This window comes from Pelobates fuscus, chromosome 13, assembly GCF_036172605.1.
Source record: "Pelobates fuscus isolate aPelFus1 chromosome 13, aPelFus1.pri, whole genome shotgun sequence".
Classification (NCBI taxonomy): domain Eukaryota; kingdom Metazoa; phylum Chordata; class Amphibia; order Anura; family Pelobatidae; genus Pelobates; species Pelobates fuscus.
In genome coordinates, this window is record NC_086329.1 from 84,807,358 (window position 1) to 84,819,981 (window position 12,624).

Consider the following 12,624-nt stretch of genomic DNA (forward strand, 5'->3'; position numbering starts at 1 on the left):
CCTGTTAATGTTCAACTCCTTACCTCATCCAACATACCTGCTTCCACAGTTTCATACATTTTTCCCCCCTGGAGATTATATCATAAAATGTCTAGAAATAATGTGCAGTTTATCTTCTATGTAATTATACCACACGTCATTTGACACCTCGAGTTAACAGATCATATCTGTTAACACAAGTTATTGTTTAATCCTGGTCCTGAAGAGGAAAAACTGATACTTCTAGTTATTTATTTATTACTGGCTTTTATAAAGCGTCAACATATTCCGCAATGCTGTACAACTAGGGAGGAACGTACAAGATACACAGACAATTCCAAAGGGTAAAGAAGATCCAGCCCGAGAGTTGAGATCTAGCCATTGAAGCTCTATTATACATAGTGCTTAGTTAAATAGCCCGTGAGATTAACATCTAAAGGATAAAATGGGGATTTGGGACAAGGGGTTGAGGGAAAATTGGAAGTGATGACCAAAGGAAGTTAACAAGGAGTTGCAACTACTAGTAAAATGTAAAGAGAATGAGGAGGTAACTGAGTAAGATCTTAACAACTGGAGGAGCATGCTATAAATTTTGAAGGAACCTGGATGTGGGTGGAAAGTGCTTAGAGAAAATTAAGAGATTCAGTTGCTTGGATCTTGGAGTTTGCAGTGAGGCCTAACGAACAGGGATGGAGATGAGACACAGGTATATAAAGGGCAAATAATTGAGATAGAGGCTTACTACAGCCAAGGTAAAACAAGACAAACAATTAATTCTAACACAACATGTTGACACAGGAATGCAAGATTAATAGCAGTATCCCAAACATGCAACACCACAAGTAGCCTTCAAACATGTGTCTGGAGGCTACTTGTATGGTTGTACATGTGGGGTTGCTGCTTGTGATGCCATCAGCAAACACAGTGGAAGTCTGTAATTACATTTGCTTTATTTCTTTATTGTAATGGTGGTGGGTTGTGGGGTTGGAGTTGGGGGATATTAAAACACCGTTTTTGGTTGTATTAATTCCTTAAAAGTAGATCTGGCCATGTTTGGGGGCTCTGAGGGTGTGGGAGTAATGACTTTGTGGCTCTCACACAGATATTCCAGGTGGAAGGGGGAGAAAAGTAGTGGCCAAAAAACCTGCAGCAGGAGGGGGTCACCGATCGCCTATTGCCCGAAGGCCCAAACGGTTGGGAAGAATAATCAAACAAACTGTATTACCAAAATAGTGCGCTATTACTGAAGATGGTAAATCTGTAAGTAAACAAAGAAAAAATATAGTGCAGATGGTATAAATAAACCATATATAGGAAGGGGTGTGGGGAAAGAACTCACATGGACCAGAGCCTATCACCCCTGGCTCTGAGTTTGCAAGGCTCCACTTGAGAGGGAAAATCCCACAATCTGTAGATGAAGGCTGTATGCTGGATACTATAAAGCCCAAAACGATTCTGTGTGGTATAGAAAGGCAAAAGATTGAATAGTATCTTCAATGTTTAATAATAAAAAAGCGGTTAAAAACTCTTACTTAGTAAGTGGTGGGTATTAGCTACTTGAGCTGTCCACATAAAAGCATGTATACAATCAGTAAAAACGAATATCCCGCTCACGTGACGACTTCCGGGTCAGCCTTCCGATGACGTCTGCGTGACGCATTTCGCCTGCCTTTCTGGGCTTCCTCCTCCGACGTCCTTGGTCTCCAGCTCCTCCTTTTGAATACCTCACTCCTCCCCTGCATCGTTATCATTGGTCCGGGGGCGGGACGCCGCTGTATTTCGCTGTCATTCAATTATTCAATTATCTTTACAAGGATATGCTTACAAAGCTTAAGTCCAAAATGTTCTTTCACACATATAACGTTAGCCATTACGGCTTAAAGGTTCAGATATATCTTAAGCAATATTGCACTCCCTTCAAATGAAAAACATTCAAACAAAGAACATCTCCAGCCCCATATATTTATGTCATTATTGAACATTATATACAATGTAGAGGAGCCAGATAAAATACATTACAGCTATAAGGAGAATATATCTCTAGAGATATGAAACCTCTTCAGTGTAACAGTTACATCAATTTATAAGAGGGAATCAGGAGAAATAGATCTCAAACTATTTCTATATTATCCAATGCTTATTAATCCAATTAATATATGATTAGAAATGAATAAAAACATATAAAATAATTTAAACAATAGAAAACATTAAAAAAAATATGAATGTATATACAAAATAGAACATAAACCTATCTAATGTTCCCCATCTTTGTGAGCTCTAACATGAGATTCCAGACAGGAGAGAGATAAAAACAAAAATGAATCTCATAATAAGAGGAATTCTATACAAATGGGAGAAGAAGAATATTTCTATACACCCCAATATTAATAAGTGGTGTCTAATGACGCTATCGCAAGATTCATTATGGATGGCGTACATTTAAAGAGACAGTCACCTCTCCTTATTGTTAAAAATTACACAACATTCGCCAGAAATTGCAAGGTGGTGTTCATATGTACATACACAATCTTCCTATTACATAGAAAAGAAAAAAAACAAATTATCACAAAAAAAAAATGAATGTTGTTAGGGTCCCCACCCGCTGCTCATGGGTGGGGACCTGGGAGGGACATTAGGTGTCCCCTCCCCTTTGTTTAATTAGGGGCCCCACCTGCCGCTCATGGGTGGGGACCCCTTTATTTAATTAATTATGGACCCCACCCGTGGATCACAGGGGAGAGCTGGGGAGGAGGTTACCCCCTTATTGCACTAGTGACTGGGCAGCAATAGTAGTTTTCAATGACAGCAAGCAGCCACTGGCTGCTCGCTGTTTAGGCGACATGCCCCTTAATTGCTGATCATCAAATTAACTCTTAATACTTATGTTTAACATGTTATCACTGCACACTTATCACACTGCACTTCAAACATTCTGCTCTATCTTTAGATACATTCATGCTAATGGTATCTATGAAATATCAATATTTAATTTACAGTTTATTCTTATAGTTTGTTTGCGACTAAACTTAAGCCTTGATATTATGAGTCATTGTAGTGGATTGTTGTGGCAGATGGGTACAAGGTAAATGGAGAAAAACAAGTTTATCTGAGGTTATATTAGGGTATGTCCTCTGGCTAGATGTGACTCAGTTAACATATTTAATATTTTAACTTGTAAACATATTGCTGTTTGTTAATCTTCTTAGAGTGGTATAAATTTAAATATAGATTCCTAGCATACAAAATGGCCGTATCATGTTATGTATAACATGGAGATGTTCAGTATTGCTTGGATCTAGGTGTGTGAACAGTATTTTAAACGTGTTCACACATTCCTTCTTGACCCTAGAATGACATTTGGATCTCTCCTTGGAGCAAAACGCTGTTACCACACATATTAAATATTATATTCCTAAATATTATATTTTTGCAATAATTCATCCAGTAGTTGTTTAAACATCTGTACAAATTCTGATTAAACATCATTTTTTTTCACAGCCTTTTTGTTCTTACTGTACATAACCCTTTCCTTTGCCTTAGACTAAATCTCATTTCTTCCAGTCTAAATTGGTGACCTAGTGTCCTATATATGGATAGATTTCTAGACAATGGTTAACACTGTCCCCAAATAAATTTGTATAATGTTAGCATATCCCTTCTAAAGAGCCAATTTTCTAAACTAAACAGATTTAAATTTGTTAGCCTTCCTTTTGTTAATTTTGCAACCAACCTAGTGTCATAATATCCTTCTTTAAAACAGGTGCATATTTAAGGTGTCGTCCTACCATTGATTTATAAAGAGGAACAATTATATTTTCATCCGATTATGAATGCCCCGTCTTATACATGACAATACCTTACTGGCTTTAGCATCTGCTGATTGACATTGTTGCCTAGTTTGTTGACTTTTACAATTCCCAAATCCTTCTCGGGTGTTGTTATCCCTAATTCACTAACATATAGAGTGCAAGTTGCTTGTGCATTCTTGACCCAGAAGTGCATAACTTTGCATTCATCTGCATTACACTTTGCATTCATGATCTGCCATTTGAGTGCCCAGTCCCACAGTCTATCTAAATCCCTCTGCAGTAAAGTGACATATTGCTCACATTGTTTTATGTTACCTAGTTTTGTGTCATTTGCAAACATTTCACAAATGATTTTCAATGACTATATCTATATAATTTATAAATATGTTGAATAGAAGTGGTCTCATAACAGAACCCCGAGGAAGGACACCACTTACCAGTTTTGTAAATTTATAATGTGAGGTTTATTGGTGTGGAGCCTTGGAATGCCATCATACAGCTCATAAGAGGTGTCTATAAAGCCTTTTTTTTGGCTGTTTACTCCCTCATTTTAAGTTTTTTCATACAAGCCTACCTTCCGTTTTCCTACATTTCTATATGGCAAGGAAGTAGTCATCTCTAGTAGACTGAACTTCGCTACTGGGCCTTCAGGAAACACAGTGCTGGGATATGACCACTCATAATGGCTGTTCATTGCAAAGCCCTGTAACATAGTGTGCAGGAGTACTGAGAGAGAATGGAGCAATTCAATGATCAGTTTTCTCACATAGTAAACAATGGAGAGATAAGAGAACATGTCAGAGCACTCTGATTGGATGGCTTAAACCCACCAATCTCCCATGATCTCCTCTACATCTCCAGACGTAAGCTCTGCCGCCAGTGTGCATATAGTGCAAGCTCTCACCCAACATGCAGCAAGAGACATTATGGACTGTAAGACCAAAGTTCCCATGTGCCGGGTTACACTCATAAGATGCAGGCCAGATACATGAGCCTGGTGGGCCATATCCAGTTGTATGTCAAGTGTTTGACACCGCTAGTTTAGATGTCTATAGGTCAGAGCCAAAGATATTGAACTTGGGTGTTAATCCATTTACATCTCCACTCACAACTCCAGGAATAATTGATATTATTTATAAGCAAAAATAAAGGTTTTCATTCACAAGCTGGGTTGTTTCCTAAACTGAGAATTCAATGTGAATTTCAAATTTAAGGTCAAAACAGCTGAAGTGGAAAAAATCTCGAAATCTATGCTTCCGATTTGGCTCTTTTGGCCTTAAATGTAAAAATTCACTTGACAGGCGCATAGTCGTACCCTTAGGCATTCATAATAAAAAAAAAACATGCACACCCAATATTACACGGACACCGATATGTTGGGTAAAATTATGTCCACAGCTTTTAATATAATATCATATCAATATTAGTATGAAAAGTCATTGTCAAGCAAACCCTGTGACACAGTATATATATAACCCCCCCACAACATTACAATGATAATGACTACAAAATTAACAACGTAACACCATAACAATATAACATAAATAACATCATGAAACATAATAATGGGCAAAGAACTTGCCTTAATGATCCAATGTAGGGGTATTCTGAGATACCCCTACACCCCCAGGTCCTGAGCCACAGGCCAGTTCGAAACCTACCATACCAACTTGGAACCTCATACCAACTTTTAAAACATAATTAATTCAATCCTTAATAACAACCCATTCCAGCCCCCAATTTAGCTATCCAGTCCCCCGGCGCTGTTACCAGACGGAGGATAAATCCTAACACAAAACCATGGAGGTCTGTGGGTAAGCATTAGAATGGGGAAATTTTAAGATGGCTGTCCTATATGTATCAGCCTGCCCACCCCAGATAACTAGCCAATCCAAACACACTAACTACGAATGCCCGCCTCCTACCCCTGTCAAGGCACTATTCCATTCAGCTGTGCTGCTCCATGGGCTACATTAAATTCCCACTTTTGCGTTGAACCCTGTATTTCTGCAAAATAATAATAATTTTAAAAATTTAAAAAAATCTTTCAAGTGAAAAGACAGTCGCCTAAGATTGCACATCAATCTATCTAGCTACTGATCAATTTTGGTTGTGTCTGTATAATGTAAACTGAATACATTATATCACAATTGGCAAAAACTTTATTTTTGCTTAGATCAGTGGATTTGTTTACAGTGGTTATTTTATTTAACAGTAACTCACATTGTGTACATAATAATACTAGCTTGGAAAACCCTCTATTTAATTTAAGAATTAGCTTGGGGTCCAATTCTTAAATTTTAATATACTAAATATAAAAACACCCCTCTTCCCCTGCAAAAAAAACAAAAGAAAACAAAAAACCCACTGGAATTGTTCCATTGTTTGATGAATCTCCACTGCTCTCTGGTCTTATGAGCAGTTGTCTAGGGCCCAAACAGAAAAACAAGCAGGGCCGCCCCAAGACATTGTGCTGCCCATTGTTATGTTTGGCAGCAAATTTAAATTTGGTATTAGTCATACTCTTTTGACTAAAAAGCCATTTTAGTTTTAGTAGTATTCCAAAACACACCCACATACACACACTAACTAATTACACACACTGACAGACAAACACACACACTCTTACTGACAGACACACTCTCACTAACAGTGTATACACATTCTTTGTGTATAGCATAGGTGCAGGTTTCCAAGGTTACTCTACAAACACCTTCACAAATTTAAAAAGAATAATGAAGGCAAAAAGACCAGGGGCTTTACTTAATTTTTCAAAACTCTGATTTTAAAGGAACACACCAATAAAAATGCTTTACTATGGGGAAATCCTAATAGGAGAGTGGCCATTTCTCCACATACGCGTTAGGTGTCCCCCTTCAGCTGACGTTGGCGGGGAAGGAGCGGAGGCGGACCAGAGCCTTCGCCGAAGGATGTTATCGCTGTACCCAGTCAAGTGACAGTTAAGTCATCCCTCCTGCACCACAGGGGGGGAGGTGGGCACTATAGGGATCTATAGTGCCAGGAAAAAAAATTGTTTTCCTGGCACTATAGTTTCCCTTTAACAGTTTATTGTAAAATTCTTGACATGTGCATAGTTGCCTCTGCGGCATATGCTTAAACCCAACATCAATCCCCATAAAAACACAGACACCGTATTTTTTTGGTAACAAATTATCACAGTTTTTATTGATAATAAGTTTTAACAAGTAAAATGTAAGGTCATTGTCAACACCATGCCAACATTGACATGTGAATCCAGCATCCTGCCTTTATACAATTAATACCCCCGACAATGACCCACTCTTACATAAACAATAAATCCCAACAACATTATAACACCATATAATTAATGTTGAACACATAACAATTGCCACAAAGGGCATCCATTTTAACAGTTCCACAATTGTAGGGGTATGCCGAGATACCCCTACACACCCAGCTTCTGAGCTACCAATGAGCCCGAACCTACCAAACCAGTCCAAAGGCCTACCTATTTTCCCTGAACTAAATGTTTTACCCCATATGAATCTGACCTACCCCCCAACTTTTCTCTCCATCCCCCGCCACAGCTCAGAGCTTGACTCCTCAAGCCACCTGAGCGCCCCCCCCCCCCCCCCCAGCAAAAAGAGTGCTTGCTGCAGGCCCTCCTGTAAACCCAACAATAAAAAAATAAAAGCCGACTTCGGAGAAGTGAACCCCATCATGCCTCTAATATCCTGGAAGCATGGCTTCCAACTCCATATGCCTAATCACCCCTGCCCCCAACTGCCATCACCTTGTTAACTTTACTCCTAATCTTAGCCACTGCAGAAGGATTCTGTGCGTGGCACCAGTGACAATGAGGAACCATTTCCGACCCAATGACCACAAGCCCAGGCACTAACTCTCTCAATCTGTCCATGTCCCTCTTCATACCTAGAATCAAACCACTCTGGGGCACTAGCCCCACATCATTCCCTCCCCATCCCCCTCCCCCCGCCCCCCCCGCATGAAGCACTACATTATCTGTCACCTGCCCCAAACTAATCTTACCAACAATTTCCAAACAAATTGCACTCCAACCCCAACCCCGATAACAAAACCACTGGAGTCAAACCAGGGAGCTAGGAAATCCCAGCTGTAAACCATGATGGTGAACTGCAGCTCTCCGATGCACCCAGTAAATGTAGGAATGTCTGACCAACCAGGCAGTCCAACCTAGAAAAGAAAGAGACAGAGAAAAACCCCATAGGATCAGGTAACACCACCCCAACCCGATCTAAACCAGTTTATCAGACCTAACGTAGGATCTGAACCTCACAGATTCCCACCTACCAATTCTCATAACCAACTCATGCCCAGGACCCAATCAAGCAGCCTCTGTCGCAGCGCCAATCCTAAAGGAATGAGTCTCAAATTGAACTGGATCCTAGCCTAAATGTACCAAGGCCAACTGGAAGACCTTGAGGAACTGATACTTCGATAGGGTGGAGCCATCTGCATGCAGGATAAAGCAACCCCTCCTCCCCCGTCTCTGCACCGACCCTTAGAAAAGCCTCAGCACAAAAAAACAGACGTACACCAATGCGTCTTGGAATGGCGCAAATTAAAAACCACCCTGGTATGCCAAAATTCGACACACTAAAGACTGTAGACCCCCCAACCCCCAAAACGATCAACTCGCTAACCCGAAACGCCCCAAAAAAGGCCCAACTAAAAACCACAGAGAACAATAAGATTTCGTACTGAGAGAAGCACACTTTGGGTAGCACCTGAACCACCCGACGAAGAATGTTGAACGACACTGGCCTCCTAGAGTCGACCGACACCCTCCCCTTCCTAAAGCATTTGAGAGCTTGACGAACAATAAAATGCTTGTTAAAAACCTCCAACCCATTAAGCTTAAATAAAGAGGCTAAAGGTGACAATTTATGCCCAACCACCGCAGGAGATGCACCCGAAGCAAACAAACGGCATAAAAACCATAATAACGTGTCCAACAGTACATCCGCCCATTCCTGCCACACCTTACTGTACGCTGCTCAAGTAGAAGACGCCAAAGACTCCCTTATCAAGCTGCCAAGCAGGAGGTCTCGAGCTGCCACACTTCCTCCGGACACGACATACCCTTCACTTGCGCGCCTGGAGCCACCCGATGAAACCTCGTCCACTGCAAACGATACAGCGAATCAGCAATAACATTTAAAAAAAAACGGCACATGACGTGCCCGAAAGACAATATTACATTTCATACAGTACAAGACAAAGCGCCAAAAAAGCTGAACCACAGGATTAGAGGAAGCAGAAAGCCCATTGTAAAAAAATATCTCCTTCTTATCCCGCAACTGGCGACCCCACAAAGCCAATGCTACCACTAGGAGAAATAGGTCTAGAAAAGTTAAATTACGGATAAACGGGCTAGCCTTCCATTTCTCCGGCCATGCTCCCGCACACCATTGCCCCGAAAAGTAAGCCCCAAAACCCACACTTCCGGATGCATCCATAAATAACTTCAATTCTGGAGAAGAAACTGCTAAATCCCAAAAAAAGACCCGCCCATTAAACTTGTGGAGTAAACACCCAGACGTCCAAATCAGCTTTCATGGATGCCATGGCCCGAATGAAATGATGACAACCCCCCCAGTGGCCTTTGCCAAGAACCTGTTAAATACCCTACCAATAGGGATTACCCGACATGCCAAGTTCCAACAGCCAATCAACGACTGTAATGTTGTAACATAACTTTTTTGGCTTCCCTGACCTCCGTCACCGCCCCACGAAGAGCAAGCCATTTGTCTTCTGGCAAACGACATTCTCCCGTGACGGAATCTAATTCCAAGCCCAAAAAACTCAAACACGTCGTGGGACCAACCGTCTTGTCACCTGCCAAGGGTACACCAAAAACATGCGCCACCCATTCCAACGTTCTCAATCCTATATGACAAGCCTCTGAACCGGAATGCACGACGCACAGGAAATCATCCAGATAGTGGACCACAAATTTCGTTCCCGCCTCGACCCTGACCACCCACTCCAAAAAGGTGCTACATTTTTCAAAGTAGCCGCAGGAGATAGAACACCTCATGGGCAAACAGAGATCTACAAAATACTTGCCCGCAAAATAACAGCCCAACAAATGATAACATTTTAAGTGAATTGGAAGGAGACGATACGCCAATTCCACATCTGCCTTGGCCAACAATGCTCTGCGGCTCGCGAAATGAACAAAGAGCCTTATCAATATCATCGTTTACAAACTGTTTAGCCATGGTAACATCGCGCCGACCCTCACCTGCATTAACCCCACCGGCAGCGGATGGGACCGCACCTCCTGATGAACCCCCTGTGGTCGCAGCCTTACCACCCTTGAAGCACCGATGAAGTCCATGGGTTCCTCCACAACACGAGCACTAATGCTTAAACCGACATGCGGCCCCTACTTGCACTCTCCTTCATTGAAGAACCAGCAGAAACCTTTTCTGTGGCTGGTCGAAAAGGTGGCTGAAGATCCCGCACCAGCCCCTGGCTAGAAAGGGAGAGGCCTTCTGTGGCATCATTAGCTTCATCCAGAGTAGTAGGTCCTTTTGATCCCACTGCATCCCTGGATTGGCAGACAAGTGCTGATGAAACTGTTCGTCATAACGCCACCACGCAAGACCCCCGTATGTGCGATATGCTTCTCAAATACTGTCAAGGTAGCAAAATAACTGGGAACAATGATCTGGAGACTTCTTGCCCATCACGCTAGCTAGAATACAAAAATCCCTCAACCAATTGTCAAACGTCTTATGAATCTTACAGTAACAATGCTTCTTTTCCTCCTCCTCTTTTTTAGTATCCTTTTTATCCTCCTCTTTAAGATCTATATACTCCTTCAGGGGAAGAAGGGAATAGATCTCCACAAACTCCCCTTTCCAAATACGTTCCTTCACTTCGGGCTGTGAGGTATTGAAGTGACTCACCCTCCGAACTCCTTGCCGCTGAAGGCCTTGTGGGCATCAACCGAGATCCACTGTCCTGACTGGTTTCCGGTGCTTCAAGCCGTACTTCCATATCCGCAGGTCTCACCCTTTCATGAGGGCAACCGTTTAGATGACTTCACAGCGTATGGTCTCACCCGATCTGTGGGCGACCGTCTTGGCGAATTCAGTGTCACCCGATCCATGGGCGACCGTCTTGGAGACCTGTAAGGAGAAGACATCCTAGGTAGGCTGACCATAGTATCCCTGAACTGCCTTACTCCCGAGTGGGAACTGACTTAATCCCCCACTGGCGTCCTGACCCCTAGGGCCGTGAACATGAAAAGAAGCCCCTGCACCGCCCCTCTCTCCAAAACTAGATCTAGACCCACTATGCCACCGGTACTCAATCCTAACAGTTGAATCTGAAATCCTCCCCGCGCATATCCTGAAGGGGACTTCCTGCCATCGCTATCCATCTCCTTACGATGACTGCTCCTAGACCAATACCTATCAGCGTGTCTATGGAACCTGACATCACCCTCCTGAGTGCAGCGAGGGATGCCCACCCCTGAGGAAAGCCCCCTGAGCTGTCCCTCTGTGTCATCCCTATATGCGTACTCCCTTTTGCTTGCCTCCCAACTCACCCCATGTCATCCTAACGTTATCCTGGGAGGTGACACACTACGCTCCCGTAACCTGTCAGGGGAACTTATGGAGCGTTGTCCGTCAGTGGAAAGAAGGGACCCAGCTGCCGTTTGTCTGGCCTATGCCACCCTTGTGCTGCCAATCAAACCTGTACTTGGGCCCACCTCAGGGGAAACCGTTGGGCTAGCAAAAGTGGGGGCAATGGTGTTGGATGAACAACTGATGTCTCCGCTCTCCCACTCCAAGCAGCACTTCCAGCGTTACCAGATCCTGCTGCAAAGTCTGCTGTTCGTCCCGCATCATTCCTGCTGTTAGCTGTGGGAATAGGTTTCTGTCCCGCACGTTGCAGCCCTACTGTCGAACGCCCAGCTGCATCTGAAACAAGATAGTTAGAACGCTCAGTCGCATGGAAAGGCCGCGTTCGCGAACAGAGCGTTCGGTAGTTTTTGTACCTGTAGGTTCGTGGCCCGAACATTCAGTAGTTTCCATACCTCCACGTTTGCGGCTCGAATGTTCGGTAGTTCCCATACCTCCTTGTTCATGGCCCGGACGTGTAGCCACAAGGGAATCCTCCTGTTTGTGGCCCCACCGTTCAGACAGAGCTTCATTCCTGTTACCACGACGCGAATGTGCGGCCTCCCACTAACTCCTCCACTCCACAAAACCTCACTGGTTTTGCCGCCGACATCCTCACCGACACTGCCAGATGAGCACTTTTCCATCCTGATATGAGAAAAACCTGCAAAGGAGACAAAAGGAAAACACTACACAAAAATCTGTCACAACAACAGGTAAGTGCACCTTAATTAAAATGTCATCTTAACCGGAAATGGCCCCTTTACATATGGGAGACAGCCACCAGAGATGGAGTAACCCCACAATGCTAATTATTGCAGTTTATAAAAAAACTGCAATAATTAGCTTTGCAGGGTAAAAGGTGCTGGGACAGTACACTATTTCTTTTGTATGGTTTGCACAAAGCTAGTGCTTTGTTTTACAAGTGTGTGTGTTCTCCATGTGTGTGTATATATGTTATAAATATATAAACATACACACACGTTTTATAATTGCCCACCTACTTTTGTCCCTGGCCCCAGTGGTGTATTTTGGCTTTGTGCTGCCCTAGACATGATGAAACTCGGGTATCCCCCCAATCTTCATGTCAAGGCTACACCTCTCCCTGTTTAAGACACTCCTTGACAGACACACACTCTCACTGATGCATACACAGACATACACTTACTGACAGA